This window comes from Pituophis catenifer, unplaced genomic scaffold (genome assembly GCF_029215685.1).
Source record: "Pituophis catenifer annectens isolate HBS135680 unplaced genomic scaffold, rPitCat1.0.hap2 SCAF_2, whole genome shotgun sequence".
Classification (NCBI taxonomy): Eukaryota; Metazoa; Chordata; class Lepidosauria; order Squamata; family Colubridae; genus Pituophis; species Pituophis catenifer.
Genome location: NW_027256882.1, coordinates 249,236,859 through 249,248,883, shown reverse-complemented (window position 1 = coordinate 249,248,883; position 12,025 = coordinate 249,236,859). Strand labels below are relative to the sequence as shown.

The window sequence follows — 12,025 nt, the reverse complement described above, 5'->3', positions numbered from 1 at the left end:
GTTTTATGTTTCTTATATAATCTTCAAAAACTGGAAACATTTACTATCAAACAATATTTGAAGACAAATTATTTCTTAGGTGGAGGACTGTATTTTGAGTATATTACACTGTATGTTGAATTTTGTAACCAGAAACTACTTGGAAGATTAAAACCCTTTTGTGCTTTTCATATTTCAAGAAATGCTTAATAATGGCAAACATATTATTCTTGTTTAATAGTACCCCAAAGACATTACTAAGACCTTAGGGAAATGCATTAGAATCTACCTTCCCTAAATATATCAAACTGAATTATTCTTCCATTAGAAAGAGCCATTTGTAATGTTAACATGTACAACTTTTGAAATCCTAAATGAGCTATTGCTAATAGATACAACAGCAATTGTATATCAAAATGTACATAGAGAAATTAAGCACAGAGGAATGATTGGATGACATTTGCATTAAGTGATGAAATGCAAAGCCAAGGACTATGAAAAGTTCCAACAAAGACAGGTGCACTCCAATATACCATTTATCACAGAACTAATGAATGTTGAATCTAATCCCATACTAATATCTTCTGTTGCTCTTTCACAGCTGTGCCATTTATTGTTTCCTGTTTTTGAAAAAAAGAAAAAAAAGTTAATAGTGAAATTTGTCTATTCACCTGAATATTTGCTAGCTATGTCTTAATATTCACCATCAAAAGGAAGAACTGTGGAGTGGAGAAATTAAGAGAATTTTAAATTAAGAGAACAAGACACATTCTTGCTAAAATGTATTGTATGTTATACAATTTTTCAACTTATCAAGAATGTCACAAGTACATTCACACAAACTTTGAAGTGTTTCTTTTGACATCAAGGCTTTTGTGATAAACTATTACACTTTAGGGACAACAATGTTTAGCAGAATTTCTGCTAAGCTGGCCTCATGCCTGGAAGTTTGAATAAATATAGCTTACATTTTGTTCTGCAAGAAACTTTATGCATTTTGAGATATCTTAATAATCACATGCACGAGTGATCGCAAAGTTCAAAATATAAATCTATTGATCAAGCACTATTAATCAGGAAAAATGACAGATAGGAAAAGCGAACAGAAAGCTGAGGAACAGGCATTGGGTCCTATTATACCACAATCCTTCTAATTGCAAGATATTTGTAAGATAAAAAATATCAGCTTACTTATTTTTTATCACATTGTTTTCATTAATTGCCTCTTCAGGAGTGTGGCTACTTTGTGCTCAGCAGGAGATATGGTGAGCAGTCATCTTCTCTAATGAAGAAGGAAAGCAGAAAAGAAAGATATTAGAAAGCACATTTTTCTAAATGTAGAGACCCAGGTGGGGATGAGAAGGTTGTTGGCAATTACAAAGCCAATGGACTTTTTCCCTGCTTCTGTCATGTCACTGCCAGATTGCAAGCAACCTTATGATTGCTGTTTCCAAGAGTAATTGTGTATTGGAGATGTTAGTATTTTTTCCTTTGTTATATTTTCTTAAATTATTTTTTAAAAAAAATAACTTTGGATTCACAAGAATACTATAAGTAAAACAATTTGCCTTCTATGCATTAGTGTATATGAGAATGATTTTACTTATGAATACATGATAAATTATAAGTAACTTGAGGATTATTTTCCAGCCAGGTACTAGAACAGTGTTTTGCAACCTGTGAGGACTACAGCTCCAGAATTCTGGGAAGTCCCTACATCTTAAATTCAACAAGGTTGACAAACACTGTACTAGTACAGAGACAATTTGTCATGGAATGACAGGACAACAAATGCTACAATCAACTATTGCAACATGGTGCATGGATGTTCCTCCATGACAAATTGTGAATAATTGATAGTGATCCAGGTTAGTGTAGTGTAGTGTAGTGCAGTGAAGCACAGCTAGAAACTGGAAGATCATAATTTCCAATTCTCCCTTGGGCATGAATCCGGGTGAATGTGTACACAATTGTATGATACATTTTATAATGTTTGAATTTGAATGAAATCACTTGGAAGTGCATAGATTCTTCTTTTTTGAGATGCAAGATTTATTTTCTAATAATGGAACCTACACTTTATTTCCATTTACAGTTTTCAAGAAATCCTTGCTGTTTTTTTTTTCAAAACTGTACTTGAAGTAAAAATGGGGAAGTAAAACATTCACCTGTTAGACAGATTTATCCCCTCCATATTAGATCCCCACAGAGATCATTATCCTGCATTCTTCAATACATTAGCTCAAGGCTTAAGGTTTGCTCAATTTCCTTTCCTATTATCTGTTTGGTGTTTTTCTATAGACTCATTCTAGTTCAATATATATATATATATCAGAACAGAGCAGAAGAACTCTTCTCTGTTGAAGACTTAACAGAATGACAAGTGCCAAATAGTGAATTTATTTTGTTTTGCTTCCTAATTGAGTTTCTTTGTGGAAACCAACCAACCAATCAATAATAGTTGTAGGAATGAGAATTTTAGTGGTATGTAGATATAGAGATATTTTTTCTTGATATATTCATGCTTATTTCTAGTAATTAATATATTATTTTCAGAATGGTCACAGAGTCATCATTATATGATCTTTTTAGAAATTTACCAGGCATAACTGTGACTGGCTGGAATCTTTCTCCTCTTATTGTTATAAAGAGCAACAACTTTGCCTCCTCCAATCACTTGGCTCTTCACATTCTGCAGTTTTCAAAGATCATACATAAAATTTTAACCACACCATCAGCAAATTCCCTTAATATCTTGAAGTTTAAAACAAGTTCAGATTAAATGTATTTTTCAGAAGTGTGTTTCTATTAATCTTAAACTTCAATCCTTTCATCCTGGTTTTTCACAATTCCTTTGAAATATGTATCTTCTTCTCACAAAAGACCGATTCAAAATAGGAATTGAATAGTTCTGCCCCCTTTTTAAAAAATCTGCATTAGCATTTTGCCATTTTTATTTAGCAACAGTTATACTGATGCTTTTATTATTATTATTATTATTATTATTATTATTATTATTATTATTATTATTATTATTATTATTATTATTTGAAGAATCCTTTCATCTTGGCATCAACTTCGATTTTAACCTTTGGGATTCTTTTTCTACAATTCTAAGCAATCTGTATGTATTCTTCTTGGTGACGTGCCCAAAGATCTGGAAGATAACAGGAGAAATATAACAATCCAATCCTCATCCTTTTTCTACATGTTTTCAACATTTGTGTGATGTTGGGAAATGTATCAGGAATGTACTAAGGCAGGAATTGGTTTGTAATGCTGTACCCACTATTTTGTGGACTGACCTGCCCCTCTTTACACTCCTACATTTCCTGTTTATATATATGAATGAATAAACAAGATGATACCTCCCGCCTACCAGCCATTTGGAAACCTGCCCTCATTGACAAACGAGTCCCTAACCCAAAGAATGACACCAGACCCACATTCACGAAAACCACACAGGATGTCACCACCACACATCCACTCAAAAAGCAAACCCACACCGATGAAGCACGACCACAAACCAGAAGCCAGACCACAGCTGCATCATTAGCCACTTTAAATCCCTCCAATCCATACATGAAGCAAACTGACATCCACCATGAAGATGTGGCATGACCACGAACGCGAAGCCAAACAACAGCAATACAACTCACCAGCTCAAATCCCCATGCAACTCAGACTAACACGAGCACAACCAAGCCCCCACCTAAACAGAACACACCCCCATCCAATCAGAGCACAGCCAACCCCCCATCCAATCAGAGCACAGCCAAACCCCCAACCAATCAGAGCACAGCCAAACCCCCAACCAATCAGAACACACCTCCACCCAATCAGAACACAGCCAAGCTCCCACCCAATCAGTTCACCCCCCCACTAGCAGTTAAAAGGAAGAAACAGCTATGATCTCACATTGCTCCTAGAAGCATGAAGCCGAAAACACCAGCCTGAAGATGACGAATGAGACTTCGTCGAAATGTCGCCAAGACACTTCCAATTTTACGCGGAAGAAAACCTGAATAACCAAAGACATATATATATATATATATATATATATATATATATATATATATATATATATATATATATATATATATACTACTCTACCCTCTGACAGACAAAGATGTCTACAAAATTGGTTTTTAATTTCTTGGACTAAACATGCTTGGTATGTTTTTTTCTTCAAACAGGTTAGCTTAATTAAATATTACTTCATATCTCCTGAAAATATCTAACTTGTTTTGGGAAAATATTGTATACATCTTTTTCTTGGTTGAAAGTTAGGTCACAAACATGAGAAGGGCAGTTATTATATATAAATACCTAAATATACAAAATGTGTTTCTCCAGGATTTTAATCCAGATGCTTTTTACAATTGTGCTTAGTACCAGTGTTTCGTTATACTTATTATGCATTTCCTGTACTGAAAGTAGACACTCATTTTACTTATTTTTCAGTGTACAGTATATACCAACAAAAGGCATAAGCTTTTGAGTTGTTTTTTTCATGACCGTAGTAAACCTGTACTTCCTTCAATAATGAAAACTCTTTATCATGCTTTTTAAATTTCTAATCCCTGCAGGATTCTGTTTAAGGCCCTCCTGGTCAAACTGCCTATGTTTTGAACAAGCAAATTGATCCCTGTGAATTGTAATTTGTCTCATTCCAACGCTAGATAATTCAGAGACAGTGATCCAAAAACAAAATTTCTTCTGTGAAGATACTTTGCATAGCCATCATTAACCTTCAGTGTTCTTTCCTTTTTTGTTCTCTTCTGTGGACTGGAATTTATTAGCTTATTTTTTGTTCACCGTGACCTTCAATACTTTCAGAATCAAGGCATCATTCTAATTCTATTTGAAAATTTCCAGTGAAGGGAAGCATACCACTTCATAAGGAACATATCACATTGGTTGAATAGTTCAGGAAATTCCTCCTAATATCTAAGTTGAATTGCTTTCCATATAGTTTCCATCCATTGATTCTGGTCTTGCTTTCGAGAGCTACAAGGAACAAATCCACTTTCTTTTTTGTATGACAAGACTGCAATTCTTTCTTCCCTCAAATCTTTTCTTGTTCAAACTAAATATGCCTAGATCATGTAGCTATTCCTTAGATAATTTGGTTTACAGTCTCCTCAATTACTTGTTAACTCTCCTTTGAAATCATCACAGCTTGTCATTATCCTTTTTAGACTGTAATACTCAGAACTGGATGGAATGTTCTAAGTGAGATCTGACCAAGTCTGACTTTAATGGACTCATTACTTCTCATGAGTTGGATTGGGATGTTTCTGGATTGAAAGGATTAGCCTTTCAATCTTTCACTTGAGGACCTCATGGGAGTGTGGCAGAAAACAATTAACATTGCTAGTTTCTGGGCAAGATCTGTTTAATTTGTACATATTTTAATCTTGTATATTTTAAATTTATGTTATATGGTATGCCTTATTTTAATTGTGGTGCTTCTGACATAAATCAACAAATCAATAATGGTCTAGATTCTATGATTCTGTTAATTTCTCCCAAAATGGCAAATACCTTTTCAATAGCTCAATCATATTATAGTTTCCTTACACCTGGAATCCAGCAACCTTTATTCTCGTATGGAACTTTCGCATCTTGTTACTGCTGGTTGTTTCTTGCAGACATTCTAAACAATGACTCTTTTTCCTCTTCCTCTCTTCCAGTCCAGTTACCATAGCACCATGTAACCATGGTAAGATATCCTGACTAAATAGAAACTTTGGGGAGGAAAAGCTAACATACTATGAACACTATCATTTGCAGGAGATTACTAAATGCTATAAAGAACTGACTCTTGGTGTGCATGACAAGAAAGTTTACCCTCATATAAATTGCTCAGGGTTTTTCTTTCATGAGCAACTAGAATATATATTGAAATTTTGGACAGATGTTAGTGCTATATTTATGTCTATTTAGGCTGCAGTGGAGACAAGTAATATTTGTGTTCCAATGTCAACGGTAGTTTATGTGGTGGGACATTGATTGGATGAATTCTTCTATTGGTCAGCTGGAGATGAGTACTGATTGACTCATAATAATTCCTGTGTGTTCCCAATGTTTATAAGTTGGCAGAAATAATAATAATAATAATAATAATAATAATAATAATAATAATAATAATAATAATAATATAATAATAATAATAATAATAATAATAATAATAATAATAATAATAATAATAATAAAATGATTACAGTTAATTTCTAGTTGATTTGCAAGGATTATGAAATGGAAAGAATGTGGCATGGAAACGATCAGACATAGTGTGTTTTATCCAAATGTAGTTATCTAAGAGGAAACTCACTGAAATGAATAGGAATTAAAATTATCATGACTAATATAAGCAAAATTGATGTCAATATGCTGAAATTGGAGGATGACTGAATTTCAGCTCAACCCACTATGTTCACTGATCATTAGAATGTTGTACTCCTTAGAATTTCTGGAAAATAGACAAAAATGTCTGTCTCAAAAGGCAAGCAGTAATATATTTCAAAGGAAGACAAAATGCCAAGGTTAAATTTGGCCCCTATTTAAAACAAAAACAAATCAACCAACAAAGAACAATCAAATCAAATATAAACATGAAATGTCTTTACTGAATTAAAGATACAATTACACCTCATTTAAGCACTTTTTAAAAAAATCTGTTAAAATGAAGGTAGTTTTTTTATCTAAAACATAACACCAAAAATTCACAGAATTTATATAGTAATCTACGACAAATTATTATGCTGTGTATACAGCATACATGTGTGTGTCTGTATGTGTCATTGTAATAATAAGAGAGGTAAACATCTCAAAAAGTTGTGTGTGTACATACACATGTATGCATGTAAGTATATGTGTTTGTACATATGTTTGAATATATATGTACACATGTGTATATATGTGTGTGTGTACATATGTGGATAGAGAGATGATAGATAGATAGATAGATAGATAGATAGATAGATAGATAGATAGATAGATAGATAGATAGATAATTTGCTTTCCATGTGAAGAGGGTAAAATGATGATAATTATTATTTTGTATTTTTTTTTTTAACAGATAGGATAATTTTGGTGGAATATTCACATGTGGATTTAAGATTCAGTCCTTACTTTATTTGTGAAGCAAGCAATCTGATTCACGTTAGCATTCTGGACAATCTCTAATGGACTATAAATTCTGGCCTCCCATGCTCTATTCAACACCAAGAGAAAGCCTCCTGAGGAAATGACTCTCAAGGGATTTTTTTTTTTCCATCCAGAAAGTACGGGCAGCTAGAGTAATGAAAAGTTGTGAAACAAACAAACAAACAAACCCTCCATCATGTCACAATGATAAAAATAAATTCCAAAATACCACCGAAAGACATTTGAAAGATGTTCTAAAGTTCTCTGAGAAAGAAGGGGAAGGGTTAGAAGGAAACCATCCTTATTTTATCAAGGGAAACAATGTTTTGGGAAACTGGGCAAATATATTTTATCACAGTGCTATTTTTTATTTTAGACCAAAGGCAGGTGATCATGAAAAAGAAAAGGGCTGTCATAGTACAAATAAAAATGAAAGCTTTTTGAAGGGCATCTTTATTCTCTGTTCTTCATCCTAGAACTAAAAGCTAACTAATGAAATGGATTGCTAGGAAGTTAAGAACAAAGAATATAATAATTTTAAAAATTGTCTAAAATGCATGAAGGAATCATAAATTATACTGTGCATGTGTTCAAACTCATACTATATGTAAGTAGAATGCTATTATAGGAGACCATAAACAGAAACATTGTCTCTGCCTTCTTTGTTGTAATATTACAGTATTTCCTGCATTCACTGTCTTTAATATATAAAATTAAATGAATAAATGTTCAGAGTACCAACAAACAAGCATTGCAGCTGCTGCTTCCAGGGTGAGAGGAACTGAAACACGGTTGAGAACACCATCACCTCCCTCTGCCAGCAATGGTTCCCTTGTTCTTTCTTGATATTGTATTGAATATAATATTGTATATTAAGGTAAAGGTAAAGATTCCCCTCGCACATATTTGCTAATCGTTCCCGACTCTAGGGGGCGGTGCTCATCTCTGTTTCAAAGCCAAAGAGCCAGCGTTATCCAAAGATGTTTCGTTGTGGTCATGTGGCCTAAATGCCAAAGGCACATAGAACACTGTTACCTTCCCACCAAAGGAGCCTTGGTAGTACAGAGGTTTAATGCACCCTGTTATTAACACAGCTGCTTGCAATTTCTGCAGGTTCGATTCTTACCAGGCTCAAGGTTGACTCAGCCTTCCATCCTTTCTAAGGTAGGTTAAATGAGGACCCAGTTTGTGGGGGCAATAAGCTGACTTCGTATAAATATACAAAAGGATGAAGGCTATTGCTGAGCACATTGTAAGCCGCCCTGAGTCTCCGGAGAAGGGCGGCATATAAATCAAATTTAAAAAAAAAAAAAAAGGTGGTCCCAATTTTTCTACTTGCATTTTTTACGTGCTTTCAAATTGCTAGGTTGGCAGAAGCTGGGACAAGTAACGGGAGCTAACCCCGTTTCGCGGCAGTAGGGATTCGAACTGCTGAACTGCCAACCTTTTGATCGACAAGCTCAGCGTCTTAGCCACTGAGCACCAACCTCCTCCTCTTCGGCATGATCCTTATGCCGCTCGGCTAATCCGCGGCAAGTGAAGGCGCATGGAGAGCGAGGATAAGGTGGAGGCACGGCCGCTGTGCTCCCTTCTCTCAGGAGGCCCCATTGGTGTCTTTCCACCCGTGCAAGCTGTTTCCGGATTGCTTGCGGGGGCTGTTGCTGCTGCTTCTCCTCAGCAACTCTCCCATCTCTCTCTCCTCTCACAGCCTGCCCCACCATTATGAGCAGCCCTTGTTGCTCAATATAGAACTGGACAGAATCAGATGACTATAATGAAAGTTTGTTGGATGAATATGCCCACAGCCTGTTTATAGTTTGCAAAACTGAAAAAAACATCCAACCACATTTCCTCATCACTTTCCTGGTTGACCAAAGAAAAAGGAAACCAATGATCTTCATCTGGATCACTTGAAGGAAGGTTGAATTAGACCCTTTCTTCTCACAATTCCTCCAAGCAACAGTGTCTGCCATACTTCCATGTTTTCTGAAATGCTCTTCAACCACCAAAGTTTGCTTGATGAATCAGCATCTGATCTTGCAATCCAATGGTCATATTCTTCAATAAACTATGCCTATAAAGATAATCAGGAAAAAAAAATGTATCGAGGAGCCTCTGGTGAAGTATGTGAAATAACCACCATTCCTGAAAGTCAGCATAAAGAAGGACTGCAGGTCGCATTTACTGAATCAGATTGCTTCAGACCAGTTCCACAATGAATAGCAAAAATGGAAGACCGAGATTTACCACTGCATGATGCCTTTTTATGTGATGAAAATTTTAGCAATTTTACAAAGAGAGATGAATGAGCAAATTGGCCACTGACACAGTGGAGAGGAAAATATTGCTTCTGCATACCTTCTTGTTGATTTGAGGAGTGTTTTAAATAATAGCTTCCAACTTTGCACCTGACAAGCCTAATCTAAAAATTTGCATTTTGCCATCATCATTGTGAAGATCTGCCAAGAGTGAATTCATTTACCATAGAGAATGATGAATATGCTGTATAAGAATGCAGGGACCCTCCTTGTTTTACATTGGGCCTTTGAGCAAAGTGACTTTGGAGTTTCTTTTTTCCCAGAACACTGTAGAGTCATGCTTCACACAAAAATGCACAATTTACACTAGCCTTATACAAAAGAATGTGATCAGATGCAACAGATAAGATTATTCATATGAGTTGAGACTGCTTTTCAAGGCAGTGATGGAAAATACTTTTCAGCTTCAGAAGAATACATTTTGATTTGCTGGCTGCTTGTGTGTTTTTGAGAGAGAAGTAACTGCTGTATCTCAAGGTGACAGATGATATATGTTCTAAAGAAACTAACCTTGTAATCATTACAAATCAATCCATATAATAATTGTATTTCTAAAAAGCACAAGTCTCACTTAGATGAAAACTTTCAATTGAATGAAAGAGCAGCTTATTTCTCTTTCTCTTCTTCTATCTCAACTCTTACTAGAGTGTTTTTCTTGCAGCTTGCATGTCAAGATCTGCCTGTGTCCTTCACACCACCATCATCACAATCTGTGAAACAAATGTTTTCTTTGATTTGTAAGATATTTGAGCTGTATTACCAAAAGTCAATTGAGGCCAAGAGAAAAACAGAGAAATATGGCATAGACATCAAAGAAAGTACCACAAAGGAAGAAAGGCATCGCAGTTATGAGGACATTGCTTGCTTTGGTAAAATAGAACTTCCTTCTATTCTTAAAATAAAATTACAATTGTGGCTTCCTTTGGTAAAAGAACAATATTCATTTCAGGACGTAGCAGTCACAAGTCTCCAGGAAAGTGAAAAAAAGGTGTATGACCCAATTGATACATAAATCCCATGATTTGTGTAGTTGTGTCCAATAATGGGATAAAAGGGAGGATTTGCAGTGATATTAACATATGATTTTATTTTCACTGGGGTAATGCTGACCCCTCAGTTGGCAGCCCTAGACACTTTAGACAATCAAGAAGATATACAGGATTAATACTCAAATGGAAAACCACCAGAAGATCTCAGGATTGTGATATTGAAATAAAATTCTGAATATTGCACCATACAGGAATAACCTGAGTAAATTCATGAAGTTGAGATGTGTACTGTCCAAAAAACATTTGAGTTTAAATATTATTTCTTCCAGAAAATGCTTATCACACATGACTATTAACATCTAACAAGTCCATAAATAGTTTGCATTTATACTGGTGTAGGCTTTAATGGCTGGAATTTGTTAGGCAATGTTGGGTTATTGGGTTTAGACAACAGATTTCCTGATATTTCGCAAGCAGCTGTGATCTTCAGATGCAAGGTGGTCTACTATGCACTTAAATTTGCACTTAAATCATCTTTTGAAAGCCTTTTAATATGATATTTTTAAAATCATTTGTTAAGAAATAACCAGGAAGCACCTTGGAAAACTTTTTCTCTCTTTCTCCCTTCCTGTCTCATCTGAGGGAGATGGGCAATTTAGAAATAGGAATGAATGAATGAATGAATGAATGAATGAATGAATGAATGAATGATTCTAACAAAGAATTTAGTAAACTGAGTGATTTTTTCTACGTAATATAAAAGATAGGAGTCTGAATTTTCATCAACTTTTTAGAAACCTGGATATTTCAAACTCCCCTGAGTCTTATCATTTTCCAGTCTTTAATAAATTATGTAGAACCATTTTTCAAGGATGAGTGTTACAAAAACTCCTTAGCAATAGACATTTTTTTAAATAAATCATGACTTGAGTTGAAAGGGAAGTACATAAGATGATTTGAACATTATTTGAATCCTATTTTGTTGTACCAAAGTGTTTTGAATCCCAAGATAATGGATGAGAGAGAGACAGACAGAGAGAGAGAGAGAGAATAAAAATGCAAACAAATATAAGGTAAAAAAAAAGAAAGAAATCAAAGAGAAAGATAGAAGTGCAAGAAAATAAAAAAGTAAAACAAAAACAGAAAAGAAATTTTAAAAAGTTCAAAGAAGTACCTTCCAAACTTTTTTACATCAATTGTAAGTATAGTTCTAAATTGACAATAGTTCTTATTGTATGGTTACAACAGAATTTTCTTTTTTCTATACTCTATTCTATCTAATCATCAAAATAATAAGTTCATTTTTTTTCCTGTTTACACAAAATAGCCAAAAGGGGTTAAATCCCTTGGGAATTCAAAAGAAATACAAAGGTAACTTTAAGGGGATGTCCAAGCATTCAAAATACAGTTAGGACCATCTCTAGGCCTAGTATCATTTGTGTTCCTCTCCAAATAGCACAAATTATATCTTGAGAGAATTGCAAAAGGAAGTTTTGATAAGGTATGGAGAATACCAAAGAATATCAGGAAATGATATTCCACATACCCTGGCCCATTATTCACAAGTGGAGAAAAGGGTCTTACCAA

The 12,025-nt window shown here is 34.6% G+C and overlaps 1 long non-coding RNA gene across 1 annotated transcript in view; it reads right to left on the bottom strand.

The window, feature by feature from the left end:
* Positions 1 to 547: 547 nt before the first annotated feature.
* LOC139311329 (uncharacterized) overlaps positions 548 to 12,025 on the bottom strand; it is a 134,631-nt gene continuing 123,153 nt past the window's right edge. The window contains exons 2-3 of the long non-coding RNA XR_011599937.1: positions 1,171 to 1,261; positions 548 to 599 (exon numbers count right to left, since the gene is read on the bottom strand). This is a non-coding gene — a long non-coding RNA (uncharacterized lncRNA). The remainder of the gene's footprint in view (positions 600 to 1,170; positions 1,262 to 12,025) is intronic.